The 22011-nt window shown below is 37.3% G+C and overlaps 1 protein-coding gene across 1 annotated transcript in view; it reads left to right on the forward strand.

The window, feature by feature from the left end:
• The first annotated feature begins 5081 nt into the window (after positions 1-5081).
• The window catches only part of LOC122800933 (leucine-rich repeat-containing protein 15-like), a 119043-nt gene continuing 102113 nt past the window's right edge, over positions 5082-22011 (forward strand). Inside the window, exon 1 of the mRNA XM_044070298.1 lies at positions 5082-5190. The gene's annotated coding sequence lies outside the window, so the exon portion shown is untranslated. The remainder of the gene's footprint in view (positions 5191-22011) is intronic.

Below are 22011 nucleotides of genomic sequence, written 5' to 3' on the forward strand. Positions count from 1 at the left end.
ATACAGCTGATGTCATCATTTCAACGATGCAGGGTGTCTCACATGCACTCAGATTTTCTCCTGTGGCATGTACATATAATACAGTTGTGTGTAGGTTGTTTAAGTATATAGGTAGGAAGTTCAAATACAGGAGTGACTGCCATCTGTGTTTTTTCCTCTTACTGTACAGAATATGGTGCAAATATATGACGTATAACTATACATTATGCTGTGCAACCACTTTTTAGTGGAAATATGAAGCTAATACACAATGGTGATTGTCCATTGAAATGTGCAGTGTCACAGTTGTCAAATAAATCCTTAGTTACCCTTGTGTTTCAGAAAACCTTTGTTTGCCTGTGATGTTAGCTATATAGTTAAAATCCTAACAGCACTGTATACAGTCAATGTACATGTTGTTAACAGTGTTGTCACCCACATGTGCTATGTTCAGGTGTAGATGTTGTTTCCTGTTTCAACAGTTTATTTTACATTTTCTTTGGAAAGGCAGTATTGAGGACTGATAATGTCATTTGAATAGATTGTCGTTACATCACACTTGCAGTGAAACACTTCCTCAGGACTGAGGACATAAGACAATATAATTTATGTTGTTGATTAAGTAAGGCATGCGAACTAATACTGGATTATATCCACATTTGACATAATCGCTATTCTACTGTCACAGTGACAACAGCAGGGGGCTACAGGTGTGTTTGGGTGTACCTAGCATCAGTCAATGTCTGACATACAAGATTCTTTCTAAGTAATTTCTGGAACACATATTATTTGATTTATACACATCATGTAATGCTTTCACATAACCACACATATGACAAATGGTGATCCACTTATACCATGGCACATTAATTGATCCCACTATGCTGTCAATTTTCTCAGTGCTTAGGCACGTTTTCAAAACCAGCATTGAATGACTGTATTTATTTGTGTTCTTAACTATTCTGCATGAATGACATCCCCCCAAGTGTACTTTGTGTGTGTAGAGAGGCAATGGCCTTATGCATCAACTTTTAGCAGATAGAATTTATGGGCAGATAAAGTACAGCTGATTGAATGACCTCACACATGTGGAGTTCAAGAACTGTGCTAACATTTGCACTGTGGTGAATGTGATTAATAGCCACCTTGTTAATTGGAGGGGTTGTACAGCTAGATGTTCAATTATAGCATTGGGATTCAGTTTGTGTGAATGTACTGACATCACACAGCAACCATTACATAACATTGGTGTTATCCCTTGATATGTTACACAAACACGTGTGAAGGTAGCTTTGGATTTCCTGAAATTATATATTTGTTCTCCAATGTAATGATGAGAGTGCTACCTTGGCACATGCAATAAGTACAGTGGTGTATGTGTGTGCTCCATTTCTTGGTTGATATATATATGCAGACATAGAGACGCTGTCCTTGACCACAGAACAGAGGACTGATCACATTTGTGCGCACATGAGCATACATATATAATTACCTTCAGTTTGACATGCTGATCTGACATTCATTATCAGGTATCCTGTTTTAATCACACATTCATTTCATTTGTTTGTCACAATATCCATTGCTACCTCTCGTGGCAGATGCCGACAATACACAGCCATGGGAATACATTGCATCATGTTGTGGGGTTTGCATCTGTTATCTGTCAGCACAATAACTGTGTCAGGCAGGGGTGCCTTAAGCAAAGATATTACATGTGTCACAACTCTGCTCCCACATTTGTAGTACCACACATGCCTACATATGGGATGCATAACTATTATAATACTGAGGTGCATAATTCCTGTCTCTTTCTACAGTGTACTCAGTGAATACACAGGTCAGTAGTGACACTGATGGCATGGGTTCAGTTCTTACAAAAGGTGATTGTAGTTTCTGAGCAATGCCTATTTTCCTACATATTATATGCACGTAATGCTCCCCGTGCAGATATCCCATTATGTATGTACTGTTCTTGTGAACTGTCATCTCATCTCAGCATGTCAATGACATTCATGTGTCATGTAGTTCCTTTCTGTTATAATGTGATTTTGTGTAACTGTCACAACTTATAATATCATGTTACAACCCCTCCAATTAACAAGGTGGCTATTAATCACATTCACCACAGTGCAAATGTTAGCACAGTTCTTGAACTCCACCTGTGTGAGGTCATTCAACCCCCCCCCCCCAAAAAGAGAAATATCTATCCCAGCAGTGTGTAGCCTCCCTGACATCTCAGATGCCCAGGTGAGAGCTGTCCTCTCCAAAGATAAAAACACAGCATCAATGGGACCAGATGGTGTCCCGGGTTGCGTGCTACATGAACTCCAAGAGGAACTAAACCCGCACATAAGGCTGCTGTTTAATCTTAGCCTTACTAAAGGATACGTACCAAAAGAATGGCGTACAGCAACAGTGGTCCCACTCCACAAAGGAGGTGCTTCTACGGACCCTGGAAATTACTGCCCCATAAGCTTGACGAGCCTGGTCTGCAAAGCTATGGAGAGGATCATTATGGAACTCATAAACAAAGACATTGGGGACCTACAGACACTGGATCCTACCCAATTCGGCTTTGTCAAGGGCAGATCCTGCCTTTGAACCTGGTCAACTTTTTTGAAACAGTCACTAAGGCCATTGATGAGGGTAAGGCAGTTCACACAGCCTACCTTGATCTTGCAAAAGTCTTCAACACAATACCCCACTCGGGCATCATAGACAAGCTCACCAGCTTAAATGTAAACCCATATGTCATAAGATGGGTTGCAAACTGGCTCAAGGACAGAACCCACAAGGTTAGAATTGCTGAAGTCATGTCAGACTCTAAGCCAGTCACAAGCGGTGTCCCACAAGGCTCAGTCTTGGGACCCCTCTTGTTCGGCATTTATTTTTCCAAGGTGCAAGCAAACATAGGAGGATTGTGGCTGACAAAGTTCGCAGATTACTGCAAACTGGGCACCATAACTGATACTCTAGCGGACACAAGCATCCTTCAGAAAGGCCTCATAGAAACGGATAACTGGTGCCAGAGCCATGGCCTTAAACTGAACGCCAAAAAATGTATAGTCATACCCTTTCAGAAAAACAAAGTACCCACAAATTACCACATAGGTGGTAATCCATTAAGTATGGAAGTAGAAATCAGGGACCTAGGGACCCAAGTTGACAGTAATCTCTCATTTGACACTCACATTGCCAAGGTGGTTAGGAAGACCTTCTATATTACCCATCTTATCATGAAAGGATTCGCATCTAGATCAAGAGAGGTCATTGTGCCACTATACTCTTCCCTTATCAGGCCCATAATTGAGTACAATGCCCCATTTGGGATGTACCTTACCCGACACCTGCAGCAGTTAGAAAGACCCCAAAAGTACCTCACCAAGAGGATCAAGGGTCTCAAACATATGTCATATGCTGCCCGGCTGAAGAAACTCCAGCTTTATTCAGTCGCATACCGCCTACTCAGAGGCGATCTATGCCTGACGTACAAGGTCATGTCCAATCCGGAATTAATGGACATGCTCCACCTCAAAAAATCCAAATCCACCAGAGCCACAAGAGCGAGAGATTTGAACCTCATCACAGAAATAAATAGGATATGCTGGAGGAACAGATTCATAACTCAGAGGCTCCCTACACTCTGGAACAGAATCCCAGTCCATGTTAGGCAGAGCCCCTCACTGACTCTCTTCAAGAGAAATCTTGACGAGTGGATGGGAGATCGTAGGTTTACCCCGGGGGTCATCTCTGTGTCACTACTAGACAGAGGCACAGTAAACTAAACCCTAAATGGGCATAGTATTCTCATTCCAAGGGGTGGCGAAAGCCACACACACTCTGGCTAGGGTTATAAATGCCCTAGGGCAGATAGCCTAGCATGAACCTATGAACCTATGAACCTATGTCTGCTTTTATTTACTTACATTTACTCAGGAATAGTGACCACCATTATTTATTCTGAAATACATATTGCAAAATTTTATTTATTACACAGTTGTTTTTCTGACATAAGCACCTTCACATCAATCATCGCACTAGACTAGACTCCTCTGACATCTTTCTATATTCATCTGTTTGATTTCTGTGCACATTGTCCTCAGTATACTTTTCCTGTCTGGTAATCCATGTATTGTTGTTGTCCTTGCCGTTTCACATCCCTCTTACTTACTTTTGTATTCATATGCTTCATTTATGGGCACAGTACACTTTCACTGGCTGTGTACAGCTTGTATTATTTGCCTTATGTACCTCATTTGAACTGTCCTTACGAGCATGCTTAGCAGGTTTCCCAATAGGCAAGCCTGTTTGCTTACTGTGTGTGCTCATGTTGCTCATCATGGTTTACTGGCTGGCCACAGAAATGCGCTTGTATATGTGTAAGAGCGATGTGCAGCATGCATATGCAATAAACACTGCTGCTCATTGTGCTAAGATGTGAACATCGTGTAGGCTTTGCTCGAAGCCTACATGATTGCTCATGAATCCCAGCGACAGTCTTTGGGATAAGTGATCTGCAGCAGTTATGTGCAGACGTGCAGAAGGGTGTACTCTTTAATTAAGCAACACATGGATTTCATTATCATTTTCAATAAGAGTAAGAATGAAAATATTCGAACATGATGTTTTAGTAATGTACCTCTGCCACTTAACAATTCTGCATTTTTGCCATTGCAGTAGTTTAATTACATGTATAATAACATCACAAAGAATGCCAGAATTGCACTAAAATTTATTGTTTCATTTCTTGGAATACCTTTCTATTCCAAGACAAACTATTCTTGTAACTTTCAATGCACATTAAATGTTGGAAGAAATTAGGCAAAACAAATGCTGATGCAACTGTAAGATCTGGGTACTTATTTATCTGCAATACACTGTGCTTGTAGGTTTTTTTACTTGCTTACTGCTTGCTTGTTTTTTTCTCTTGGTCTTTATGTTATTCCTATGCTTCACAAACATGGAAAGCCACAGTGTCAGAAGTACACATTGCTTCAGAAGCCTGTTTTTACGGGAATGAATTTAAGTGCAAGAAAACACGTTGGGGTCAGACAGCAGCAAATGTGATTCATTAAGCTGTGTTTGCTGAATCATCACAAGGCTTTAAAATGTGAGGCAAGCCTCAGAGTTCCAGCATAGGCTCATCTGAGAAACTATACACTGAGAGATGTGCTGAATTCCTTTATTGCTGTTGGCAGACTTCAAGAACAAGTAAGCAAACAGTACTTGCCTGACTTATTTTTTCATATTAGATGAATTTTTATTTTTGCACTTTAAAATCTAAATGAACTTTTGATGACTATTATTATGCAGTTTATTTTCATCTTGTAATCTTATTTTTAATCTTTAAAATAAAGAAAGCTTCCAGATTAAATATGAAGTTTTACTCACAGTCATTTATGGCTAAATAAATATTTATGCAGAACACTTTTAATTTTGTTAACATCAATCTAACTAAAGCATTAGTTTTGTAACAGGCTATAGTTTATACATCAGGATAACATTTGGCTTATTTAACAAATATTATTTATGGTAAATGCTAATTAAAATGAATTTTGTGATAATATTCTAAAGTTGTGTAACCCATAGGAAACTGATCATTTCTGACCTGAAATATATATTATGATGAGGGTAAAACTTTCTTAATTGGAATGTTGTAGTTTAGTCAGCCATTGTTTACTAGGGAAAGTAATATTATGGCTTCGAGTGACATACTGTAAAACTACAGGATGTGTTTTTTTATAATAATGTAAAGTAACAAAGAAACAAAAGCAATAAACATTGGAAAACAACTTTAAAAAAAAAAAAAAAAATATATATATATATATATATATATATATATATATATATTATGATGATAAAACTTTCTTAATTTGAATGTTCTAATTTCTTCATCCATCATTTACTAGGGAAAGTAAGATAATGGCTTAGAGTGACATAGTGTAAACTAAAGGATGTGTTTTTATAAAATAACAAAGAAATAAAAGCAATAAATAGAAAATAACTTTTTTAAATTCAAGATATATATATATATATATATATATATATATATATATATATATATGTGTGTGTGTGTGTGTGTGTGTGTGTATTGATTACTTAGTCAGAATTTATTAATGGATTCCTTAATATTTGGTGAGTATGTGACTAGCTAGCCTTTCTTAATATTGCTTCAGTTTTTTAATAATATTGGAGCTTAAAAAATAAGAACATGAATAAATTACCTTTTCAGTCTTATGTATTAATGTATTATCAACAAAAACAAATTAAGATGGACATTTTTTATGCTTAATAAGTTATGGATTGTCTTTTTTATAATGTCATTTATTCTTTGAAGTGAATAAAACACAATAATATCCTTAAGAATGCATATGTCTCGTCAGGGGCTAAAAAGCTTTTCAGTAAATGTGTACTATCACTAAAGGATTTAGTACGTAATACTGTATTTTATTGTGCATATAAGTAGTATATAAATATACCTGTAATTCATTTTTCTTTCTCTTTGAAGGAGTCTTACATTCATATATGTATTATTAATTATTTTGGATTAGTTGCCAAAAATTGAGCACTTTGTTAGTGATCTATTCTATTAATTTGTTTGCAAACAACATGAATGAGAATATTTTAATATCTGTGTCTGATCCGTTTGCTCCTGAACTCTTGTCACCCTGACTGAATTTTTAACTTAAATTTCAAAGAAGATTGAACTTGGCTACTTATTTAAAACCGGTCTCACTGGTGACTCAGAGGAATCTGTTCTTTCACATGTCTATAAATATATGCTGTACTGTCCTAATGAATGTTTATAATTTTCTTTGCCAGATCCATGCAAACTTGTAAAAATTCTCTTGGCTGGGTACAACATTCCACTTTTGGAGTTGTACACACTAGGTCTCTTATGATTTATGCAACAGTACATAATGACAAGAAAAAACAAAGTCAGCAATGTTAATCGTCATGATGCAAATGAATGCAAATTAAAGCAAAATACAAAAACAAAACAAAACAAAAAAGCAATACTCAACATCCTTCATTTAGCACCACCAAGCAGGCACACATTCCCATCCCAAGGATGAACTGGATAGGTTGCTATAATTACAGTTCTATCTCTAGCACAGATTTGTTCTTTGTGGAACTGGGAGAAGAGGGAACTTCAACTCAAGTATCTTTGTGCTGCTGTGCCCATTTTTTAGACTCCAGTGTATACAGCCAATGTGCTATGACACCTGTGATGCATCTGTCTACAATGAACTGCGACACCTATGATGCATCTGTCTGCAATGCACTGCAACACATGTGATGCATCTGTTTGAAATGCACTGCAACACCTGTGATACATCTGTCTGTAATGCACTGCAACACCTGTGATGCAGCTGTCTGCAATGCGCTGTTTCACCTGTGATGCCTCTGTCTGCAATGCACTGCGACACCTGTGATGCATCTGCCTGCAATGCACTGTGACACCTGTGATGCATCTGTCTGCAGTGCCAGAGACCTGGCTGTGTAAATCAGCCTCATCTCTTGGAAAGGTATGAAAAACAGCAGGTGTTAAGTAAAAAAATAAGTGTGGATGCAGTTCTGTTCTGACAAAAATGTCAGGACAAAGCTTCTGAACTGCCCTACTCATTAGGTCTGTAAGGCTAACACAGAGATAAGTCTTAAAAAGCACCAGAAATGTAAGGGTAGTTAATGTCACATTAAGCAATTTAACATCAAATACAAGCAAGGCTTAATTACATTATTGCTACTAGACAGAAATAAATCAAGTATCCTGGAGCTACACTAAACGAGAAAAAAATTCATGCCATGCCTGATTTGATGGTTCTCACATAAAATAATTATATCTGTATAGCCAGTGAATACCTTATCAGTATTAACTCTGAGGTGTGAAGATTCAGCTGCAGTATATCCTGGAAAAAAGCTGATTCTTGCAATGCGTGAATGATTTCTTAGAAGAGCTTGTAGAGAACAAGTATTTTAATCTGCTGGCACCGACCCAGAAAATATTTTTTTGTAAAGTACAAGCATGACAATGTGTTATTACTAGAGATAAAGAAATGAAATCGCTCTGCAGTTAACACAGACTGTTACAATGTTCAGACGTGCAGGCTGCTGTTAAATAGCACTAGCATGTGGTAAAACCCGGGCCCTGCACCTTCTCCAAAGTCTGTTTATAGCACTGAAGATCTGCATATCCTGTGTGCCTGGAAATGTCCAGCTATTGAGAATATATACAAATGAAGTCCTGAACAAACTATGCAGTACATACATGAAGAAATTACATAGTTTAGTCTATAAATGAGCATGACAGTTATGGGAGTACAATTGCCAACCAGCTGTACTACAAAACAAAAGCAAATGCCACAATAGTTCAGCAGCACATGGCTAATTGGCAACATCTGCCTAATCTGATACTTAAGTACTTAGAACTGCTGTGTGCTGCATCTGAGCCTTCTTCAAAAGGCATACTGTACTCTGTCCACACTATGATGTAACTGAGCTTCGACCAATGGAAGCTTCTACAGCACCAATTGCCTTCATTACTATAATATTCAAATATGTCCTACTCTGCAGTAACGGTACAGGAGACAGAAACAGGGCTGTGACTGAGGAGAAGCGAGCAATCATGGAGGGCTGTACCATAACACTTGCCTATAGCAGACATAGTGTTATAACAATATACACTGTTGTGTATGCTGTAGATATCTGTTATGGGCACATGTCGATCCTGTCTGCTCACTGAAATATGTGTACTCCTAAAATATTAACCTAGCCAAATATTTGCCAGATTACATATCACAGACAGATGATTGGTCCACATTATGATATTCCATGTGTTATGTTCCGATGGCTTTTACATAGCGCAGAGGTAAGTGCTCCCTTTTTTATGCCAAGGTACAGTGTAAGTTTTTCAGATCTGTGTAATACTGTACACACACACACACACACACACACACACACACACACACACACACACACACACACACACACACATGTGTGCATGCACGCATACACGCATGCACATACTCACACACACACACACACACGCACACACACACACACACACACACACACGTGTGCATGCACGCATACACACACACACACACACACACACACACACACACACACACACACACACACACACACACACACACACACACACACACACACACACACACACACACACACACACACACACACACACACACACTCTGTATTCTGCAATGCCCTGTTAATATAGTCCTATAATGAATTCAACATAACCACCTTCTGCTTATAATAATAATCCTTGTATCATCTCTTAGTCCTGTGAGAGCTGCCTGGCATTCTTCTCAGCAATTATAATACATATAACTTATACTAGAGTATTAGTGATCAGTACCATGTCCCGCACTTTGTGCTTGACTTAATTAAGTAGATCAGTTTTTCACATGAAAATGCTCTGAATAAATTCTAAATGAGAGCAGGCAACTCAATCCCATGATGAAAACAGTATTTTCTCTTGCATCCCATTTACATTTTTCATCATGTCTGGAGTACATATTTAACGTTTTCAGTTAGATCACTCTTTTCATCCTTAGTGTCACCGGTCTCATGCCAAACAATCTTACAATTTAGGAAACAGACTTAGCACATTGTATATACCCAGCAGTAAAACAGTTTTTCTGACCCCACAGTCAGTGTTTTGCTGTACAGATAAGAGTGTTTCTGTATCGTGGTTGGTTCATCAGTGCTACACAAAGACAAGCGATACACATTGTATAGTGCAGCAGGTGACAATTTGTTTTACATTTGTTGTCGCATTTTTCTTTAACTGAGATGTTTTCATGCTTTATTGATAAAGTATAAATGTACGTATTGAAACTCAAAATCCCATTAATACATACCTTCAAAATAAACCTCCATGCTTTTCATATTTTCTGTTAGTGTAACATAGGGCATTTTAATTTGCAGATTGTTTATCTGGGCATTTTTTAATATATTTTGATCATCTGAATGGTGCTAAGTTAGTACCCCTGCAACTATGTACGTACTTATTATTTTATTTGCTCTTCCACAGAATGGTGTGGTAGAAACAGCCTTTCTGATATGATTTTATTTTCAGGACAGTTTTTTCTATAATGTTGAACAACATAATGTTTTATCTGTATTTTTCCTTGAGTGACATGACATTACTTGGAACTACAGTACCTTGAATCTAGGCTTTTTTGAGTTTCTTTTTTTCTCTCCAAAATCTCTTTATTTCAATTTTCTTTTTCAAATAATAACAACAATACGGTAACTCAAAAACACAAATAAACAATACAAATACCTATCTAAAGAAAACAGACAACAATCTCGTTCCGAGAAAATTATACACACACACACACACACACACACACACACACATATATATATATATATATATGGGTACTATATTTGTCGACAACTCAAATGAACCGACACTCATTCATCGACAGCTCATTTGGTCGACAAAAAGTATTCAAGGCAAAACAAATTTGCCCCCCCCCCTTTCCCCTGTCCCCCACTAAGTTTGTTATATATATTAGGGGGGTAGGGGGTAGCCCCCCCCATAGGTGGTGTGGGGTGTGCAAGCCCCCTAGAATGTTTGTTAAATCAAATGAGCTGTTGACCAAATGAGTGTCAGTCATTTGAGTTGTGTCAACAAAATGAAGTAGAGACATATATATATATATATATATATATATATATATATATATATATATATATACACACACAATATATACACAAGAAGTCACTACATCGTCAAGTAAAGTATGAGAATTCTTATGTTCATTTGGTCTCATAAGGGATACAATTGTTACTGTATTTTGTCACCCTTTGATTTTTATTAGCTACAAGCTGCTATAAAAAGCTATTTTCTTTTATATAAGCTTCTAGTCCCTCTCCTGCTCACTTAGTGTCATAGCTGTGAATTTTCTTTTATGAATGTTAAAAAAAATTACTTTTTCTAGGCTAGTAAATGAAAGTAACAGAAATTTGAAAGTGTGATCTACAGTATACATTGAGAAGCCTCTCAAAAAACTACCAAAAATGTGTTCACACTAGAGCTCTTAATATCAAGTGTAGCATTACACTGAAGGAAGAATTATTGCAGAGTGGCACCATTTTGTGTAGAACCATGTAAAAAATATAGCAGAGAAGTCTAGCATGAAATTTGGAATCCTGTTAGAATGGCTCCCCTCACTGTGCTCTTTGGGGGAAGAGCAAATTGTGCAAGAATACACAGAAGGGATGCAGGAATGTTGGCATACTATGGAAGGTCAATACATGTGTGCGTGTGTTTGTGTGTGTGTGTGTGTGTGTGTGTGTGTGTGGGAGGGGGTTCAAAATCCCTGCTGCACCCATAATTCCAAAATTGTACTCATCTCTGCCTCTGTTAAAAGTTATAATAGATGAAAAAAAAATTGCTTTGATAAATATAGTTAGCTAGATGATTAACCATGGTTCCCTCATTAGATGATAAGGGATAGAACAATTTATGTAGAAAATGCTTTCATCTCTTTAAACAGTGTTTCTAAACTGCCTGCACTGTTTGTCTGCCGGATAGCTTATCTTTAAGATTTCGAAGTGATTAGGACATTTCTGCAGCTGTGGTAGGCTTCTACAGTAAATTCATTTATCAGAAATAAACTAAATAAAGACAGCTCTGTCAAGGAAGCCTGGAGCTAACATAACATCATAACCTTACTATACTGTGCCCTTATGCCTCACTTTTGAAGCTTTGTTTGTAAATAGAAGTTATAAACATTTGCAGATCTCCACTAACAGTCCAAGGGAATAATAATACATCTACTCACTGTCTAAAAGCTGTTTCAAACACTAGAAGCCTGTTCATTGGCATGAAAGTAAAAATCCTGTGCATACCTCTGGGCAATCAATCTTGGAAATAAAGAGTACATGGAAAAGGAAGGAGTATAAAGTTTTCTCCTGGGTAAAGGGTTCTAGAATAAATGAGATATAATTAACATCTGCTAGTGACCAGTGGAAGATACCACATCATATGTAAAGAAGTTTTACAGAATGGTATGACAGGGAGCAAATGTACTTTGTAATCTATACTTGTAAGTCATGAGGGTGGATGATTTCAGAGGTTACTAATCCACATCACTACAGCTGTCACACTATTCAGTTGTGTGGCATGAGTCACACATATCCTGAACTCAGACCATAGGAAGCATGCATGAGAGATGGGTTTTTGTGACAAGCTGAATAAGTATATAAAGAGAAAGGCAATGTAAATGTCTACAGGAGTCCTGCTTCATTAGCAAGAAATGTGTTGTATCCAAACATTTGAAGATATATGCAGACATTTATTTATCTATGCCCATTTCTTCACTGCATAGAGCACAGATTCTGACGGACCATTTTCAGGTTCAACCCATAAGAATCGTTGAAAAAAGAAGCATATAGTGAAACGTGAAATAGTGAGATACAGATGTTAATACTCAAAATACACACTGAAAGATGTTTAAGGTATCATAACAGCAAGCAGCGAAAGTGAAATAATTGTTCAGTAAGCAACTATTGTATACAGAAAATATGCACAAATGACCACGTCAAGAACTTTAAGGTATTGTAGGACACATTGATTGGAGAAAGTTGTTCACTTAATAACAATGACATCCATTTAAAGTATGCAATGTCTAAGGTAGTCAGTTTTAAAGCAGTTATTGATAAATTATGTAATATTACCTGAAAGGAAACATTTGCACTTGGCTTGTTGAAACAGATGTCATTTCAGCTTCTTAAGGAATTCACTGAAGGTGCTGACTTCCCATACAGTTGTAGGCAGGGGCACATAGATTTAGGGGGCTAAACTAGAAACGGGGTGGTTGGCAGTGTAAGGGAGTTTCTTGAGAGATCCATCTTAGGTTGCAGTAAGTGTACTTCTTAGTAAGTCTGCTTGCAAAACAGAAAAGGTGTTTTGGTTGAGTTTATACATTAGAAATGCCACAAGCAGGGAGCTTCTTGGTGTGAAGCCAGTGGGCCTTTTCTAGTATGGAGCAGTGATGCTCTCATTTGGGTGCAACAGAGATGGGTCTGCAAATATTATTAGTTATTGTGTGAAGGGCTTTCACATTTTTGGAGGATATAGCTGTGGAGAGCTGGCATGCATATCTGACTTGGACTAGGAGTACTCCCTTCCCAATAGCTGCCCTTCTTTTGTGGGATAGGTAGTGGGAGGTTCTTTCAGGCCCAAAATAGTAGTGAGCTTATTGTTGGCTTTGTTTTTATGACATGTGTGTGGAAGTCTAGGCTTTCACTTAACTAAACACTGAGGCATTTGAAGGTGAAGGTTGTCTCTAGGGTATACTTGGAGCTGTACTAGATTATCCATTGCTGCAAATTGGGTGGTAGTTTGCATTTTGAGGCAAAGAGCAACCAAAGCATATGATCTTGCACAGTTTCAATAGAATCATGCAGGTGCTATCAGTCAGAATTTCAAGATGCTGTTAACAAGTTGCTTCCCATAGCATAGGGTTTGATTTTTTCATTCTCTATTTGCCTGCTGAGTTACTCTGAGTAAATCACTTAACCAGGCAGTGCTCTGGGATATTTGATAAATTGTGCTATGTTCTTAATTAGTCTGCTAGACCTCATGTCTAGTACATGTCTATGAACTTATGAGTAGCTAAGCAACATGATGCATCTCAGCTACTGTGTGGAAACAGTGGGTTTTAGGTACTGAATTCCTTCTGCCTGACCACTGAAAAAACAAATAAAATTGGCTATAATGTATACAAAGAAGACAGAAGGGTGTGTGTGTGTGTGTGTATGTGAGAGAGAGTGTATTAGCATATGTGAGTGTGTGTGTGAGTGTGTTAGAGAGAGAGATAAACAGAGAGAAAGACTGAGTGTGCATGCATGCACATCTGCGTGTGTGTGTTTGTGTGTGTGTTTGTGAGAGAGAGTGTATTAGCATATGTGAGTGTGTGTGAGTGTGTTAGAGAGAGAGATAAACAGAGAGAAAGACTGAGTGTGCATGCACATCTGCGTGTGTGTGTGTGTGTGTGTGTGTGTGTGTGTGTGTGTGTGTGTGTGTACCTGCACATATGTTTTGTTGTGTGTGTTTATGTGTTTGTGTGTGTCTATGAGCTGAGTCATACTCACTGGAACCACTCATCAGTTTACACAGGACTGTGTTCATATGTTATGTATATTCTGACTCGCAGTTCCAATAACTGTAACAGAACTCGGTACATATGGCACTGTAAACCTTAATAATCAGTGTCAGACAACAGGCCACAGCCACTGTGCTAAATGATGGGTCCTGTCCACTTCTGTAAGTGCAACACTTGTGCCAGTAGCTGATACCATAGAAGAATGTTTAATGTACACATGAGAATCCTTCTCATTCTTACAATAATGCAGGGGGCCTTATAAAGGATGTAGTGGGCAACACCGATACCTTGTTGTTGAAGCTTGGTATAAATGACACATTCTGCATTCATATTCTAAATAGGCACTGAATGATCTGGACATTGAATCTACTCCTACAGACATGGTTGTTTAGGACCAGTATTGCTCTCACTGCAAAACCATAAACTGCGAAAATCATAAAACTCTGCCTTACATAAAGGGTTACATTGATGTTTGTGTATAAATCTGCCACTTTTTGGTAATACTGTAATAAATATGTGACTTTCACATGAACATCATAAAATCTACAATTGCTTTTATTCAGAGATGAGGTTGCAGGGCTGTAGAACGTGAACTACGAGTATGTGTCTGAAACAATGTGTAAGACTTGATTTCTGTACAATGTATAAAATGTGTATAAGGTTTCCAACTGTGTTTGCAACTGTATTCTTCTAGGAAGTACAATAGCTATACATAACAAGTAAAATATATACCAGATGTGTAGAGAACTCTGAAAATGTAATTGTTTTGTTGTCCTTAGTTCTAATGAGTAATTTAAATTTCTTTTTTGGGGGAGCAGTTGCTACATTGAGTAGGTAACTGCAATTACCTTCATATTTTGTTCCTGTCTGGGGATGGTTAGTTATAATAAGAAAAATGTTTGTTATAAAAAGAAAAATAAACTCACTAAAACAGGACAGAACTGTTTTTCCAAGATATTACGTGGTGAAAAAGATTCCAGAAAGCACTATGGGCATTGTTTTACTGATGGGACAAGGCTTTGAAAGCATGGTGTCTCCCTTTATGGACTCATTGCAAGACATTCCTCCAGGGGCAGACGGCAGATGGAATTAACCCATCTCTTCAGAGACTTTGAATTGGTAGCCAGATTTTACAGTTAGTTTTGCCAGGACATTGTTGAGTCTGGATTAGTACCAATGAATTTCTGTATCGTGTCTCTGCCTGTTAGGTGCTAAAGAGTCAGATAGTGTAGCCAGAACTCAAAAAACATTTCCAGTTAGATATAACTAAGTAGTATTTATCTGGATAAACAGATTCTTTTTTAAACATCCTGTCTTCTAAAACTGGTTATTTTTCTGTTTCCCTCTGCAGTTGTATATTTCTTCAAATATTTACCTTTTGATAAATTTGTTCAATTTCTTTTTTAAGTAAAATAGTTGTATTTATTGAACTTTAAATGCTTATGACTGATTTATTTATTCACTCATGTATTAACTGATGAGAATATAATGAGCTAGTGGTATCTGTTTCTGATTGGCTAGACTGCTCTGCTATATATTTTGCAATTTGTCTTTGTAGTCATTTGGCATATTTCTCAAAAGTGGAAGAGTGACTGGAACTCTGCAGTAAGGTAAGCTGGAGAGGTGGCAATGATCTACCCTGAGCAAATAGACAAATCAGTAGTACTGTGAAATATTATCAGTCTTCCTGGAAAGTATGTGTGCATTGGGGGGGGTGGGGTCAGTGTCTGTGTGAATATAATGAATGTAATAGCATATTCAAACTGCAGATGCTGTGGGGTAATAAGCACTGGAAGGTACTGAATCCAGAATAATAGGAATTGGGAAAATGGTCTGGGAATCTATGCCCAAAACCCTTATCAGTGGGTGTTCAGTATGAAACTAGTTCTTGGTTATGGACTGTGTAGGCCCATAGCCCAGGGCAATAATGCATATTTCCTGCATGTTCTTGAGTTGAGACCAGGCACCCTGCATTAGAACAGGAATCAGAAGAATTTTCATGTGTGCACTAGTGAGTTAAGTGATTCATTTGTGGGCATACTTTATGTTTCAGCCTACTTGATTCCAGTGTTATAAATTGTGAGACCATAACCCCAGCAGCTGACACATGACTGAGGACAGTATGGAGTATAATATGCCCCTGCCTACCATCACAGTTGCTATATTCCAGTGTGGACATAATAGCCACTTTGGGGTAAAGAGGTAGTTGCAGGAGAAAGCCTTACTGTATTTGGGATCTCAGGAGAAAAATAATACTGCTCATAAATTTTTAATTAATTTCCTTTTTCCAGAAAAAATGATTTTAACTGGCTTGTTTAACAATATCAGATGGATTTGCTTGCCATGTTTTCTCAGTACCCTCAGAACAGAATGCCAAAGTGCAATGATGCAACAATGCCATGTTTTGCTGAACTCGCACTCAACAGTTCATATCAGAGTAAAGAGAAAAATATATGCAGACAGGGAAAGAATAAAACTCCATTAAATTTACTTAACAGAACAATTGGAAACGGTACTCACAGCGGTAGCATTGTCGCCTCAAAACAAGAGGTTGTCCAGTTCAATTCTCAGCTGGAGTGCCTTCTGTGTGTAGTCGCATGTCCTCCCTGCGTTCATGTGGGTTTCCTTTGGTTTCTTCCCATGTTACAAAGACATACATCTGGATCTTTTCTCCCCAGGCCTTCACTGAAAATTGGCTTTGTTTCAAGTCGGACTTTCCCTGTAAACAAATGTTAAATAAATAAACTACTTCTATATAGCTTTGGTCCCAGTGTGTATGTGTGCATATACATATGAGTGCATGTGTACTAATGCAGGCATGAGACATATTACATTATAGCCATCATCATCAGTGATTTCTCTTTAAACAGCTTTCCTACAGAGATGACAGCAAGTTCAACAGGTAGATGTTTGCCATTTTCTTCATCACTGTTAGGTGAAAATGCATGCACAATGCGGCTTCTCACTATTCCTACTGTTATATGACTATTGCATGACTGTGGATTGTATATAAGTAAATGGTTTTATGGGCACCAAGTCTCTTACATGGGAACATAGATGAGCTTGCCCCCTTCATAAATGTATTTCTTCTCTTTTTTTAGTAGTTTTTACTAATGTTTTATAATCAGCGAAATGTAACTTGACTTAGAGAGATTCATACTAACGCATGATTATGATTTTGAAGACTGTTATTAGCACTCCATCCATGCACCAATTTTATGTACCTACTTTATCCATTTCAGAGTCATGTGAAGGCAAAACCTATCCCAGCAAACAGTGCACATAAGGCAGGAACCAATTCTGCTTAGCCTGTCAGGTCATTTCAGGATGCATCATGGATGCTCACATGCTTGCTGCATGCATACCTAGGGGGCAATATGAATAGTACTACTTCAACTACCTTTAGATCTTTGTGTGGGCGGAAACCAGTGTCCCAGTCCAAACCCCACCCCTCAAGGCAAGAGTTACTTCAGCTGGGAACCAAATTCAGACAGTCAAGCGCTTTTAGGCTGCAACCACAAATGCAGCACACTGGTGTCACTTTATTAATATTACATTCTTCTTTTATACTAAAGCAGCTTAATAACAATACTTAGTGTATCCCCTATTTGTGGATACATGTCAGTTTACTGAATGTTTGCTACAACATCAAATTCAGAAACAAAGACATGACAATGCTAATCACCAGGATAAATAACTTTAACAAAAAAAAAAAAAAAAATTTTTGCAGTTGGATTAGCCCCCTCTGCATGCCTATGTAGGAGAATATACTCGACCTTCCTGTGACTCTGTGTATACTAACTCTGAGCCTTGGAGTAAAGAGAAAAGTTGCACATGCCTCAAATTTCAGTGATGTCAGTGTTAACATAGCGTCTAATGATGTAATAGGAGTTGATGTTTTGGGACTTACAGAATGGGAATTGACAAAAGGTTCATCAGCAACAGTTACATATCTCTTCTATTCTAGCACATTTATTGTCACTTTGCCATGGAGTATTTTGAGATTTACATGCTCTCAGGACAATAAAAGTAGTTATTCGCCTGTCCCTACAATTTCCATACTTTTATTGTGATAGCTTTACCTCGTCTCACAGAGCATCTTTAGATGAAAAACTTAAACAAAAGTCAGACCTTCTGAGACATGATTTTTAATACCTGCATGTAGTAGGACAGTTAAAAGGGTTATTCACTTTCCCACGCAATCACTATACTAGTTAAAAGGGTTATTCACTTTCCCATGCAATCACTATACTGCACTGTGACTGCTTCATTTCACATCCCAGTGATTCTTGAATTCACCAGAAACTTTCAAGATAATAACATTTTAAGAGTCACTTCCAGCTTGCAGATGGTCAGAATAAACAACCCGATTACTCATTTCACTTAAGTACATTTTTCTTTCTGATAAAGTGTAATGTTTCCAGTGAATGCTGATGCTGTTTTTTCTTCTGGCTGAAGATCAGGAACATGACCACTGATAAGAAAGTAGTAGTAGTTGTCAAAAGTATGTCATCACATCTTCCTGCAGATGTAGACTTGATAGTATAGTCCTAATTTTGCAATGGCTTTTTGTGGTTCACTGAAAGAGAACCTACTGCCTATTAATATTTTTCCTGATATAGCACAGTGTTGTATCATGCTGATATAGCACCGTGTTGTATCATGCTGATATAGCACCGTGTTGTATCATGCTGATATAGCACCGTGTTGTATCATGCTGATATAGCACCGTGTTGTATCATGCTGATATAGCACAGTGTTGTATCATGCTGATATAGCACCGTGTTGTATCATGCTGATATAGCACGTTGTATCATGCTGATATAGCACAGTGTTGTATCATGCTGATATAGCACCGTGTTGTATCATGCTGATATAGCACAGTGTTGTCTCATGCACATTTTCTGTTAATGGCCATTAATGAAGATGCATGTAACAAGGACAATCTGCACAAATAAACACACTAAATCAATCTGTTTGTTGCTATATGAACTATGGTCACGCAAATAAACTCCAACAAGGTCTAAACCTTCCAAATTCAGGATCACAGTGAATAATCTGTATATGTGTGTATGTGTGGGTGTGTGTGAACCCCAAGAAATCACCAGCACTGTCAATGCACTTTGCTTTATAAGAACACACCAGTCATAGGGTGTGGTTTACCTGGAGGCTTTACTAATGCATCTCTAGATACATGTTTGCAAATTCTTATGGGTAGGGATCAGGAAAAACTGTGAAATAACCACATCAATAAAGCAACAATGTGATAAAGTGTCTGAGGCATTAACTCTGGCCTCATTTGATGAAGTGAATGCACAAACCTTGGAAGAATTAGATACCAAAGAAACTGAGTTAATTAGTTAAAATGATAATAATAATAATAATAATAATAATAATAAAGTTTTTAAAGTGGCATTAAGCAGTTTAAAAATACATTTTTAAATAGCAAGTTGAGAGAAGATCACATTCCATGGAAAGTAAAATGCCAGTGTCACATTCTGTCTGTCATGTGACCTCAGAAAGTGGAGAAAGGGAGTAGAACGCATTAGTTCCACTGACTCACATGGTACATTTTGAAGCAGAACCAGGAATATTGGCACATCCAGTGCATCAACAGCGAACATGTCCAGGAGTAGTTATGGCCAGTACACCACAGAGGTACTTTTGAAACTAACCTGAACACAGATGTGTTACATGAAGCTTCTCCAGTGCTCAGAGGGGCAGATGAAGAGAAAGAGGTAACCAACATGGACATAGTTAATTAATTATGGACAAATGGTAATAATCATGTATTTCATTATCTAATATCTTATATTAATAATTATCAGCAAACTAGTAATGCATTTGGGACATTTGTTATTGTTTGTTTAACAAGCAGAACACTTACTTAAAGATGGCATTACTCTTTTCTGTAAAGGATTGAAATTTGTACTGATGACATTTCACAAACGGGTGGATTTTTCAAATTTGTTAGAAAGTTACATTTCAAATCTTTTTTTTTTTTTTTTGTAATCAAGAGATGCATATAGTAAATGGAAATAAAGTACTATCTTTTGACATGGAGGATCATGTATTGAATCTTTCTGTATATGATTCATGATATGTAAATAATCACATTAATGAATCCGGTGCTACATTTGAACAAGAATTTAGAGGTGGATATAATTTAATTTCTGGCTTTAAAGTAACACTTTGGTAATGCAAGAATTGATGTTTTCCATCAAGTTGTTCCTAAAAAGATGTGGGCTAACTGTAATAAATGTAGTAAACGGAGAATAAAATATGATTTAATGAAAGGAGACTGACAGACTTACAAAACTTGAAAATGAGCAGCAGATACTTATTACACCCTCTGAAAAGGTTTCAAATGTGGTGACATTCGATAATAAAAAATAAAAGAGAATGATATTTTGGAAAAGTGTTATGAGGTAATGCAGTAAGATCTTACATAGGTTCTTAGGTAGTTACTAGCTTGCAGTCAATGGGACTATTGAGGAACTTAGCTCAAATTCCCAGTTGCCCCAAGCACCATCTGGTTAAATGACTTGCTTAAGGCCATACATTTCTGGGAAGAATTACAGAATATTCTTGCTGAAGGGGTCCACTTACATTTTATTGCAAAAACTGGGAAATGGAAATGATTAATCAGCAATATAAAGGTGTCCATATTATATACATTACCTAAATTGCATATGAATTTAAATAGTTCAATGAATATCTACAGTTTCAGGCATAAATGGTTTACTAGAACCATTGAGTAGAGTTTTGAATCAGTTGGTATATCTTCATGTTAAAATAGATTAATTTATATTAGAGTGTTCAAACTAAATTTATAAGTAAATTAATTTGCTTTGGAAAGAAAATTATCATAGGTTAATATGTGATATAAGGGATTTGTAATGCAGATTATATGCCGTCAGTGTAGTACTAGGAAATAATCCAAAGTCAATTTATATTATGGAACTTGTTGAGATTGTTTTAAAAATCATTATTTTAGATTTGCCCCAACATAAGTCAATATTTTAGCAATATGTGTATATATATATATATATATATATATATATATATATATATATATATATATATGGATTCCTGTTACAAGAACGAAAGTTCACAACTTTGAACTTGTAATAGGAAGCCTCACTTACGCGAAAGTGAACTTCCGCGAAAGTGCACTTCACTGAAAGTACCGCAGCATAGTGGAGGACATCAAAAAACAAGCCATGTCCTCCACTATGGTGCTATACTCACGGTCCTTAGGGTTAGGGCATGAGTTAGGGTAAGGAGATAGTTAGTAAAGCTATCCCCTTACCCTAACCCATACCCTAACCCTAAGGTTCGTGATTATCGCACCATAGTGGAGGACATTGCTATGTCCTCACTGCGCTGCAGTCATCACAGACCTTAGGGTTAGGGCATGGGTCATGGTAAGGGGATAGCCCTATGGGCTATCCTCTTACCATGACCCTTGCCCTAAACCTAAGGTCCGTGAGTACTGCACAGAAGTTCAGTACAACGCCTGTTTGTTGTACTGAACTTCGCATAAGTGCACTTTCGATTAAGTGCACTTTCGCTGCAGTGTGCATTCCATACACTATTTCGAAGTTGTGAACCTTCGATCTAGTGTATGGAATCCATATATATATATATATATATATATATATATATATATATATATATATATATATATTATAAAATCAATAACCTTTAAGATACCCTAAAGGAACAAATTGACTTTGCTACTATATCAATTAATTTCACTGGCCACATTATCCTTAGGTCCATAAGCATCCAAACAATTTGTAATAGGAAGTCTTTGCTCAAAGCAGATCATTACCACAGGTTCCAAAATGCTGAAAGAGCAACTTCTGTCCATTCAGTCCAA

This window comes from Protopterus annectens, chromosome 4.part1 (assembly GCF_019279795.1).
Source record: "Protopterus annectens isolate FY-2018-M chromosome 4.part1, PAN1.0, whole genome shotgun sequence".
NCBI classification, from domain to species: domain Eukaryota; kingdom Metazoa; phylum Chordata; order Ceratodontiformes; family Protopteridae; genus Protopterus; species Protopterus annectens.